The sequence below is a fragment of the Macaca nemestrina genome, chromosome 6, assembly GCF_043159975.1.
Source record: "Macaca nemestrina isolate mMacNem1 chromosome 6, mMacNem.hap1, whole genome shotgun sequence".
NCBI lineage: Eukaryota > Metazoa > Chordata > Mammalia > Primates > Cercopithecidae > Macaca > Macaca nemestrina.
Genome location: NC_092130.1, coordinates 76,618,325 through 76,628,996, shown reverse-complemented (window position 1 = coordinate 76,628,996; position 10,672 = coordinate 76,618,325). Strand labels below are relative to the sequence as shown.

Sequence of the window (10,672 nt, the reverse complement as noted above, 5' to 3'; positions counted from 1 at the left end):
ATTTTTTTTTCTGTTTCTGACATGCTACTGAATACATTGAGGCCAGCCTAGAATTTTAAAACTTCTTGAAAATATACTTTCAGCATTTCTATTCCAGGATAACTCTTTGAACATTTTGATGTAAATATTTCCTGGTTTAAATAACCCTACACATACATGTGTGTGTGCACTATAAGGTTAAAAAAAAAGGCAAATAGGATTGCTTTGCTCCAGAAAGAACTATTGATATATAATGATAAAAAATAAAATTAAATATTAAATGCAATGAGAAATACGGGTTTAAATTGGTTCGCAGTAACACATTGCAATTATCTTTTCCAAAGACAGAGGTCATTACTGAATTTATATTTGAAAAATTCTTTCTATTTATAGGCCTTCAAAATGGTGTACTCTTGTTTTGAAACTTGGAGAATGCCTTAACACACTATTTGCAGGCCAGATCCCTTGTTTCAGCTGTAAGAATAGGTTGGTTGGTCTTCCACAGAAATAACAACTTTGGTTCTTTAGGGTCTGATGTCTTACATTCTGGAAAAAAAAAAAAAAAGGAACTTTGAGTTTTTTTTGTTTTTTTTTTTCTATAAAAATATGGTAACCTTAAAAATGAACAAAACAAAGTGTTGGTATGATATTTAAGTATATAATTACACAATAAATTTAGAGTTTTATGTAGTCTAGATCACATTAATATTGATCTTTTTCAATCCATTCTATAAGATGTATACCTCATCAAACATAAATTGCCATTTCTTTATATATCAGTGTAATTTGACTACTTTTATTCAAAAACCACAATTGTCCCATGGGTTTTTTCTAGTTACGTCTCCTGTGAAAGAGGAGAATTTATGCTAAGGCCATCCCAATCTCTGTGCATTTCTTGAGGATTGGAAATTATCTAGTAGATAAGTGATTCTTATGGAAAGCTAAGTGCACATTGAACTTATAAAGATATTAAAAAAAAAACAAAACAGGGCAGCCTTGGAATTAAAGTCCTGCTGCGTCTGCTTCAGGTGCTTTTTACTTTATCTTTATCATTATAATTAGGAAGACTCAAGACTGGAATAGCAAATGATTAGTCAAGTGCGCAATTTCAATTCAGTGTTGGAGATGTAGGTGAACATCCTTGTTTGCTCAGGGATTTTTTGACTCCAGCTCTCCTGTCATTGTCCTGTACTTTTTCAAATGTTAAAAACATACCATTGGAATAACATTCAGTATGACAATATTTTGCGTACAACATGACAATGTCAATACAAAGAAATCACAATATACCAATGGCTGGGTCTGTATATTTTATGGCCAAGTTGAAAGAACAACAGTAGCTAAAGATAAATAACATATAGCTTTTGTTACATGCTGAATTATTGGGAACATTACACTTTCTTATATATTCTATTGCACAGGTAGGGATTCCGAATACTTTTGATGTGTTTGTGGTTGGTGACGTGGAACAAAAAGATGCAGTTTTATGTATGTGTGTGTGTGTGTATATATATATATATATATATATATATATATATATATATATATATATGTATATATATATATATATATACATATGTGTATATATATATATATATACATATATATATATATATATATATATATATGTATATATATATATATATATATATATATACACACACACACATATATATATATATTTTTTCATTTTATCCAAACTGGTAAATGTTTCCTCTCCCTTTTCTACTGACAATAATAATACCGTTTAGATCATTGAGGATATATATTTCCTAGGAGCTCAGATTATAATAATATAATATTTATATAAAACTTTACAATTTATACAAATCTTCATATTTATCATCTACTTAGTGTGGTCTTTATTGTGTGTGCCATGCATTTTTATTCCTTAATATTAAAGAACTAAAAGGAAGACAGTTTACTTAATGTAGCCTAGTTTTCCTCAACCTATTTAATACTGTTTTCTGTAAACCAGGTAACTGATCCCATGAAAAATTCTAAAGGTAAAAATCATAAAGAAAATAAAAGGACTAATCAATAAAATATAAAAAATAATTATTTTGTATTTATTCTGTATTTATTCTGAGTGTAGTAACTAAAACCCACATAGAGTAATGAGGAGAATAATGATGCAATAGCATTATATTTTGAATTGTTATCTGTAACATATTTTTAACAGCTTCCTTCTTCTACGGAAACTTTCTTCATTCAGGAGCTCAGCATTCACCTTCCTTGTTTCAGAAAAGGGATAAGACCACAGAAAGCAGAGAAAACAAAGCACATTAATTCTGAATTTTCACATTCAAGTAGCCAATTCAAATTGATAGCTAAGAGTTATGGCTCCTTTTTACCTCCTATACTCCAACAAGAAGAATAGTTGTGCCACAAAATAATAAATATGTAGAAGGATGGATTCCTAAGGAAAGGGTCTTGGGAGACATTGCTTGCCAGGAATGGGCCTGGGTAAAGCAATAATATTTTGGGGCAATTTGGGGACATAGAAGACTTCCCTTTCCGAATAAGGCACAGACAATGTCAGGACCCAGAGAAGGCTGTAAGACATATTTGGTCAGGGATAAACAGATGGAGTGTGGAAGTTTCATGCTTCAGTATGGGCCCCAAATAACAGAATGAGCCCCTGTGTCTCTGGCCAAGTCATATAAGTAAATGAATGGACAGGAGTTTCTGAAGAAGCCCTGCAGTTGGAAAAGGGCTGGTTTAATTGTACCTACATGGACTGATGTTTGTGGACCTACTGGAGTTAAATGTAGCTAAAGCTCTGTTTAGATGGTTGTCCTATCTGCCCTGGCACAGCTTCTTGAAATCTAATGCAATCCTGGGTAAAGAAGCCTAAAATGATTGCAATTATGCCTGAATTGCTGAGTTGAATCAGGTTAATAAGTAGAGGATTTTTTGATAATATAGATTTGGCAGATTAAAGTTCTTACCTAATATAAGAACAAGGTTTTCTTTCCCTGAGGCTAAAGAAGATTCTATAACAACGTGGTAAGGGGGCATCAAGACAAATATAGTAGAGTTTAGACAGTGGTGGGTGTCTGAGAAGAAGGGCCTCACACTACATCTCCCAGCCTGAGCTGGAGGAATGGAGACAGAAATTCTAAGTAGGGTGCATGTACAAGTGGTCCCAGGACTTTATTTTTTCCTCATTTCAGGGTATGCTCAAGGAGGTAGCAACATGGCATCAGGAAACAAGCCCTGAGTAGAGAAGGTCTTAGGAAAACTTGGCGGAGTTTATGGGCACCCGTGATAGCCTGGGAGGAGTGGAAAATGCACACGAGTGGCAGAGGAATAGATAGAAACTTGGTTCTACAGACTTTAGTGGTGCTTGTCAGAGAATAGTCCTGTGGACTGCAGAAGGATACTAATATATTAGGAAAAGCTGGGCTTGACTTGATGGTTTGGAAAGACAGATGATTTAGAATAATGTGCATGAACTAAGATTGAAGGCACAATGTGACCACGCACCTCAGTCGATGCTCAGGGCATCCCTACCAATCCCGGCAAAGTACACCTTTATACTTTGCACTTCATGCTTTTGATCTGTGAACACATCCCAGAGATAAGAAATGGGAGAATGGGGAGATGGTGGTGAATTGCCTAAGATTAAGTTCTACCGCAGGGAGGAATCTGGACTCCAAATAAAATCATTTCATAGAAACCTATAATTATATTTCTTGATCAACTGAGTTTATGAAATGTGATTTATAATACTTTTTATTTACATGCCATTTTACATTTTTCAAAATATATTCTTTTACTTCAGTTGCACATCTGCAGCAGTAGGTGCTAGCAAAACATATTTTATTTTGCCCATGCTGTTAAAATAGAATCTTTATAATTGAGACCTACTGAAATCAGGCATTTTAAAAGCCTCTGAAATTAGAATCTTCGTTCTTTCTTTTTCAGAATTTCAGAATATTCTAGTAGTCTGAAAATATCTAGATCTTAATGTTCTTCAGACTTTTTTGATTAATGGTTGTTCTTGATCAGAGTAATTTAGGATATCAATACAAGGAGCTAGGCATCAAAAGTCAATTCTGATCCTTATATTGTCATTAAATGACTTTTAAAATAGATTATTGTGATTGTTTTGCTTGAATTTCTATTGCTATGAAAAAATTTTAAGTAATAAGCATGAATAACTTTATTATAGGGAATTGCTAATTCATCATTTTATGCTTAAAAAAATACCTTCCAAAGCAGGAACATTTTATTTACTCCTGGTAAATGTTAAATACAATCTACATAAAATGTTATTAAGGGCCGGGCATAGTGGCCCTTTATCCCACCTGTAATCCCAGCACTTTGGGAGGCCGAGACCAATCTGGCCAATATGGTGAAACCCCGTCTCTACTAAAAATACAAAAATTAGCCAGGTGTGGTGACACACGCCTGTAGTCCCAGCTACTTAGGAGGCTGAGACAAGAGAATCACTTGAACCCGGAGATGGAGGTTGCAGTGAGCCAAGATCAGGCCACTGTACTCCAGCCTGGGTGATACAGCAAGACTCCATCTCAAAAAAAAAAATAAAAAAGTTATTAATGCCTTGATATATTTACTATTAATTCAAAAGGTTAAAAGGTTACATGAAACTAAATACAAATTTAAATAAAAAGCTGGGCATATGCACTGGGCCGAAAGAGTTACGAGTTACTTGTAATTAAATGTTTAATGTTACTTGTATTTGATGACTATGATGTAACTATAAAGGCATGCTACAAAAGAATGGATAATTTTGATAAGTTGTTTAAAGCAGTATTTTATTAGTCTTAGATATTTTAATGGTTTGGATATCAATTGTATGCTATGCTATAGTTCATACTTCTGAATTTTATTTCATGTCTTGTATGTGGAGTTTAATCTCATATTCTGAGGATAGTCTTTTAACTGACACAGAATTTTTTGTACTTCTGCTACTGCTAGTTATGCTTTTGTGGAACTGTCTTAAAAATGCACATTCAAATAAATTTGCTTCTTTTAATTGTTCCATATAATGATGTTTCTATAAAAGATACAATTTTAAAAAGGGCTGCCTATGACTTTCGTGTCTAATTTCTTTTCATTCAGCTTAGCTGATGATAGCATAATTTTGAATTTCACAAGAGTACCAGTTGGTTTATTTCAGTTGGAGGCTAAATTTACAGGAACTTATGGAAACTCCAGGAAATTCACATCATTCAATTACTTGACTCTCCCAACAGCCACATATTCCTCACACAAAAAAGATTTGTGTAGAGTAAGAGCTAAACACCTGCAAATGGACATGAAAAGAACACGAAAAACAGATAATACATGCAGAAACCTGAGGGATTTTTAAAAATTTTTAAATATAATCATATTATTTCCCTCTTAAAATGTATTAGGCCTTTCCGTGGCTTAAGAATACAGTGAAAAAAAAATACTCATCATTACCTATAGGACCTGTCATGTCCTGTTCCCTGCTTACCCCTCAAAGTTCACTTGCCATCTTTTTGTCTCTTCCTGTAGCTTTATTGGCCTTTTGTGATAACTTCAGTGTCCTATGCCCTTTTTAGCCTTTGTTCCTTTGCATGTACTGATTCCCAAAGCCTGAAAACTCTTCTCCCTATCCTCTTCAATCTGGCTAACTCTTATGTGTCCTTCAAGTCTCAGCTTCAAATATCGTCTCTTCTGTGAAGACTCTTCTGACACTTCAAACAGAATTAGGTTATTGCTCTTGAATAGAACTTTTTTTGTGGCTGTACCCTACCACCTACCTCAGATCTTGACACATTAAGGGCATTCAAGAATGCCTCTTGACTGAGGAATCTTAGGAATTATGAGGCCTCTCCGTTTAGATTTAAGTATAGAAACATCTTTATGTGGGAGTTATTGATGTCTCTGCTGTTTCACTACTTCGTCATATTTCTACCTTACAATCGTAAGCTTCCATTCAGAATTAGTATCCAGGTGCAGTTCGAGAGCTCTTGATTATCAAATATGGAGCTGTAACCTTCAAAACTCAAATGCCAAGTCTTTCTTATTTTCCCTTTTCTTGATACCCATCATGAGGACTGATGGGGAAATACAGAGCTGGGAGGAGGTTGAGCAGAAGAGCTCAGACATACCCCTGAAAAAATGTCACATTTATGAGACCCAAACATGAGGCAATAGAACATGTCTCATTTTGGCCATCAGATATAGGATCTACTTCCTAACTTATTTTATGCCCTGATAAAAATGGGTAAAAGCAGTATGAAGACAGACAAGGTTAGATTAATCAGTCTGCAAGTCTACCCAGAGGCTGCATGATAAGCATTGCATCATAGTTTATTTATATCTGTTGAAAAAGAAATCATGATTTTAATAATAATACATTTTCTGTTTTCATAATTTCATTTTCTAGTTCAAGCTTATTTTCTCTCTTTCTTAATTCATTGTGTCGTAAGCATCCTGTGAGAGTGGCCCAGTTGGCTAAACAGCAGTCTGGAAACTCAGGTGCTGCGTAGCCTATCCCCTGCTGGGCTTTTAACTTGCTGTGTAACCTTGAACATACTTCTTAATATCTCTGTGCTCCAACATCAGGATTTGTAAAATAGTGGAAAAAGAGTATTAAACTGCAGGCATATTTGTGAAGAAACACTAGTAAATGTGGTTGAAAAGCTCTTTGAAAATATAAAGTCCTAACCATAAGAAAAAGAGGAAATCAGCCAAAAGAACAACTGAGAATGCCCTTGAATGTACTTAGCTGTTGATGGAGAAATTTAGGTCTGATGTGCGGAAAATTTTCCTGACAGTGGGTTGTTAAAATAGGCTACCTCTTTGGCTTTTAATATTTTCCTGCTGTTTCACATTTTATTATGTCAATGACAATCTCCCATCAAGGTATATGTGGAAGCTATAGAATAGAAACTGTGCCATACCTTGTTATATGAGACATGGCCAGGTTTTGAGTTAACGGTCTTCATTAGTGATCAATTTTCATCTGTATCTTAGACAATTACTAGGCAGAATCTGTCAAGTAAATAACGTTGTTTGGTGGCTCCAGAATTTCACAGCTTAAAGTATTGGTCTTCCTGAGAATATTTAGTACTTAACAAAATAGTCAACCTAGAAATCCGAAGTTGTAGAAACTGAGGCATTTGAGACCAGGGAAAGGGTATTTTTATTTATTTATTTGTAGTCAGAGGTCCTTCTTGGGGCTGCAGAAATCACATCCTAAGTGATCGCTTGTTTTCAGCTTAATTCCAAATTCGTTATCCGATCTATTTAATCTCTTTATTGAGTACATTTCTGGAGGGAAAGTTTTTTTTTTTTTTTTTTTTTTTTTTTTTTTTGAGACAGAGTTTCGCTCTGTCACCCAGGCTGGAGTGCAGTGGCCTGATCTCAGCTCACTGCAAGCTCCGCCTCCCGGGTTTACGCCATTCTCCGGCCTCAGCCTCCCGAGTAGCTGGGACTACAGGCGCCCGCCACCTCGCCCGGGTAGTTTTTTGTATTTCTTAATAGAGACGGGGTTTCACCGTGTTAGCCAGGATGGTCTCGATCTCCTGACCTCGTGATCCGCCCGTCTCGGCCTCCCAAAGTGCTGGGATTACAGGCTTGAGGGAAAGTTTAAAAGAGTGATTTAGGAATTAAAATGTGTACGTAAAATATTGTCTAAAGGGATTTTTAAAATTTACTTTTAGATGTCCTATAATGAATTCATAGAAACAGATTAGTTTCCAGAATGTTAATATTGTTCTCCTAAACTTTAATATTAAAATTTATTACAGCTTCTTTTTTCTATTTGGAACTTTAGTCTTCTATATGTGTGCAAAAACAAATACCCTACCTTAAAAATCAGATGTTTTTGCAGTAATACCCGAACATGATAAGGTAATAATATTGATGATATTAACAAGATATAAAATCCAATGTAAAAATCCTACTGCATAGTATATGGTTAAGTGGGTTTTTGTTGTTGTTGTTGTTATTGTTTTTCTTCATTTTTTAAGATTTTCCTAAATATGTCCGCTGGGTATGGTGGCTCACGCCTGTAATCCCAGCACTTTGGGAGGCCGAGGCTGGAGGATCATGAGGCCAGGAGTTTGAGACCATCCTGGCTAACACGGTGAAACCCTGTCTTTACTAAAGATAAATAAACAAAATTAGCGGAGCATGGTGGCGGGCGCCTGAGTCCCAGCTACTCGGGAGGCTGAGGCGGGAGAAGGGCGTGAACCCAGAAGGCGGAGCTTGCAGCGAGCCAAGCTTGCAGGGAGCCGAGATTGCGCTACTGCATTCCAACCTGGGTGACAGAGCGAGACTCCGTCTTAAAAAAACAAAAAAAACAAAAAAAAAAAAAGAAAAAGAAAAAGAGATTGTCCTAAATATGTCACAAACTCTGATGGATGTGCATGATATTACCATTAATTTATCATAAGTAAATATTGTGATGCTTACACAGAAGAAAGGAGTCTGAGGATTATGAGATCACTTTGGTTTATCCATAGCTTTTATTTCGCAATTTCAGTAATTTATCTCAAGTTTCAGTCTCTAACTTGTCCTCCCTTGATAAAGATTTTTTAAGGAATGTAAAAACGTTATTTTCAATACGTCAGTAAACTTGCAGTGTTTCCCAATTAAAATCTAAACCTTTAGGCATATAGCTTTTAATTATGACTATCGTGAAATAAAATTAAATTTGGCCTAAAGCTGCCTCTGTGGATAACAAACTATAACCTAACTTACTATATAAGCAAACTGCAACCTAACTTAAGGATGTAAACAAACTGCAACCTAAATTGAAAGCATATTCTTATAACAAATAGCTGAGTTACAGCCAATCACAGCAGCCACGCTTCAGCTAATCAGAGGCCGCCAACTATTCAGACCAGGTTCATATAAGGGAAACACCTAGCCATAACCAATATACTTCTGTATGTCACTTTCTTTTTCTGTCTATATAAATATTGCCTGCCCACATTGCTGGGTCGAGCTCTATGAACCTCTTCTGGTTCTGAGTGCTTCCTGATCTGTGAATCATCATTTGCTCAAACTCTGCTAAATTTAATTAGTTTAAATTTTTAAGAGTATATTTTATTGCATTCTAGTTGTTTAATTGTTGAAAATATAGTGCAGGCTTTCCTTAAAATCACCGACAGCTTTCTGAGTTATGGTCACAGCACAATCGGCTATCAAATTGAGACGGTTTCCCTTCTTATCCTCAGCTTTGAAGTTTCTTCTTGGTAAGACCTTTGTCTTTCTGTTTTCAATTTCCAAATTTTTAAATGGCAAAACTACAATTTTTTTTCCTTTTCATTATGACATGATTGAAAAATCCCTAATCAATACTCAGTACAATATATAGCATTAATAACATTTTAGGCTTATCATGGATTTTCTTTTGTGATCAGAGTAAGCATGTTATTTTCCAAGAGGAATATACAAACTTTTCCTTTTAAAAGCATAGGTTAAAATGAGGGAATCTTTATGAGAGTGAATGGAAGAAGAGCAGAACCAATGAAGCCAGAAGATATATTTTACTTAGAAAAGCAGACACAAAATTTATAGTGCCCTCTTTAAACAATATATTAGTTTGACCCTGCTGTGCTATATATTTTTATATATTTAATGTGAACTTGGGGACTCATTTAGGTTTGGACCAAGCTAGTCTTACCTGTATCTATACCAGTGAAGTTGTTGCTACTTACAGGACAGAAAGAAGCAGTGACTCATACATGTCAATCCTATGAGACAAGTTGAGTTTTATTAACTGTCACAAAACATTTTCTTGGTGTAGTGTCCAAAGCAGCATTCAATAGGTAGGAGCTTTGTCATATGGCATACGTTCTACTGGTCATTAATAATATTAATACTTCTATATTTTATATGATTGATAACATTGAAATTATGTGCTTTGTTATAATGGAAAGTGAAGAACTGATCATATTTCCTGAAGTATACTCTATTGGTTTAAACATAAATAGTCAAATAAATACCTTGCCTTCAAATTTAAGCTATAGAGAAACTCTTTTCCCTAGACCTGATTTACACATACCATCAGGATTTATTTTCTTTTTCCTTTTTCTTTTTTTTTTTTTGTAAGAATTGACTGGTTAGTGTTTACAAAGTATTTTGAAGGTGTAAAGTGCTGTGCAAGTGCTAAGCCCAATAAAAAGTATTTCATATAAAATCTGAGAGCTGACTTGTACAGCATCCAGCTTTGTGAGTGAATAGAGCAAAGATGATTAAAATCAACATCATTTGTAATTTAAAATACCGTGAACAACAAAGAAGAGCCAACTATGGCTTTCATTTGGCAGGCTGCAAATATAGATTGCCGAACAGTGGTAGTCTGTCAATATAAAGCAGTTAGCACTTCACTAAGCAACTTGAGAGTTTTCTACTTTAGGAAAAGAAATATGAAATCAGATTTGGTGTAACATTATTATTTTAATGGATTAACTATGTCATTATTAAAAAGAAAACTACAACTCAACAACATCCAAGAAAGTCTTTGCTCTAGAACTTACCAGTGTGGTGAATGTTTAGAAAGGTGAAACTCTTTCCATGAAGCCTTTCCCTAGCTCCACCTGTCTTGAATGTGCAGAGGGATGATGACAGAATTCAACTGAACAGAAGAAAGAAAGCATTGTATTCGTAAGAAAGTATTGAGAATAGATAAAAGGTTGATATTTGTTGATCACAGACCACTCATGTGAAGAGGAGCTTT

General features: G+C 34.9%; 1 long non-coding RNA gene across 1 annotated transcript in view; it reads right to left on the bottom strand.

Moving 5' to 3' along the window:
- Positions 1-282: 282 nt before the first annotated feature.
- The window catches only part of LOC139363587 (uncharacterized), a 31,754-nt gene continuing 21,364 nt past the window's right edge, over positions 283-10,672 (bottom strand). The window contains exons 2-3 of the long non-coding RNA XR_011624252.1: positions 10,473-10,570; positions 283-525 (exon numbers count right to left, since the gene is read on the bottom strand). This is a non-coding gene — a long non-coding RNA (uncharacterized lncRNA). The remainder of the gene's footprint in view (positions 526-10,472; positions 10,571-10,672) is intronic.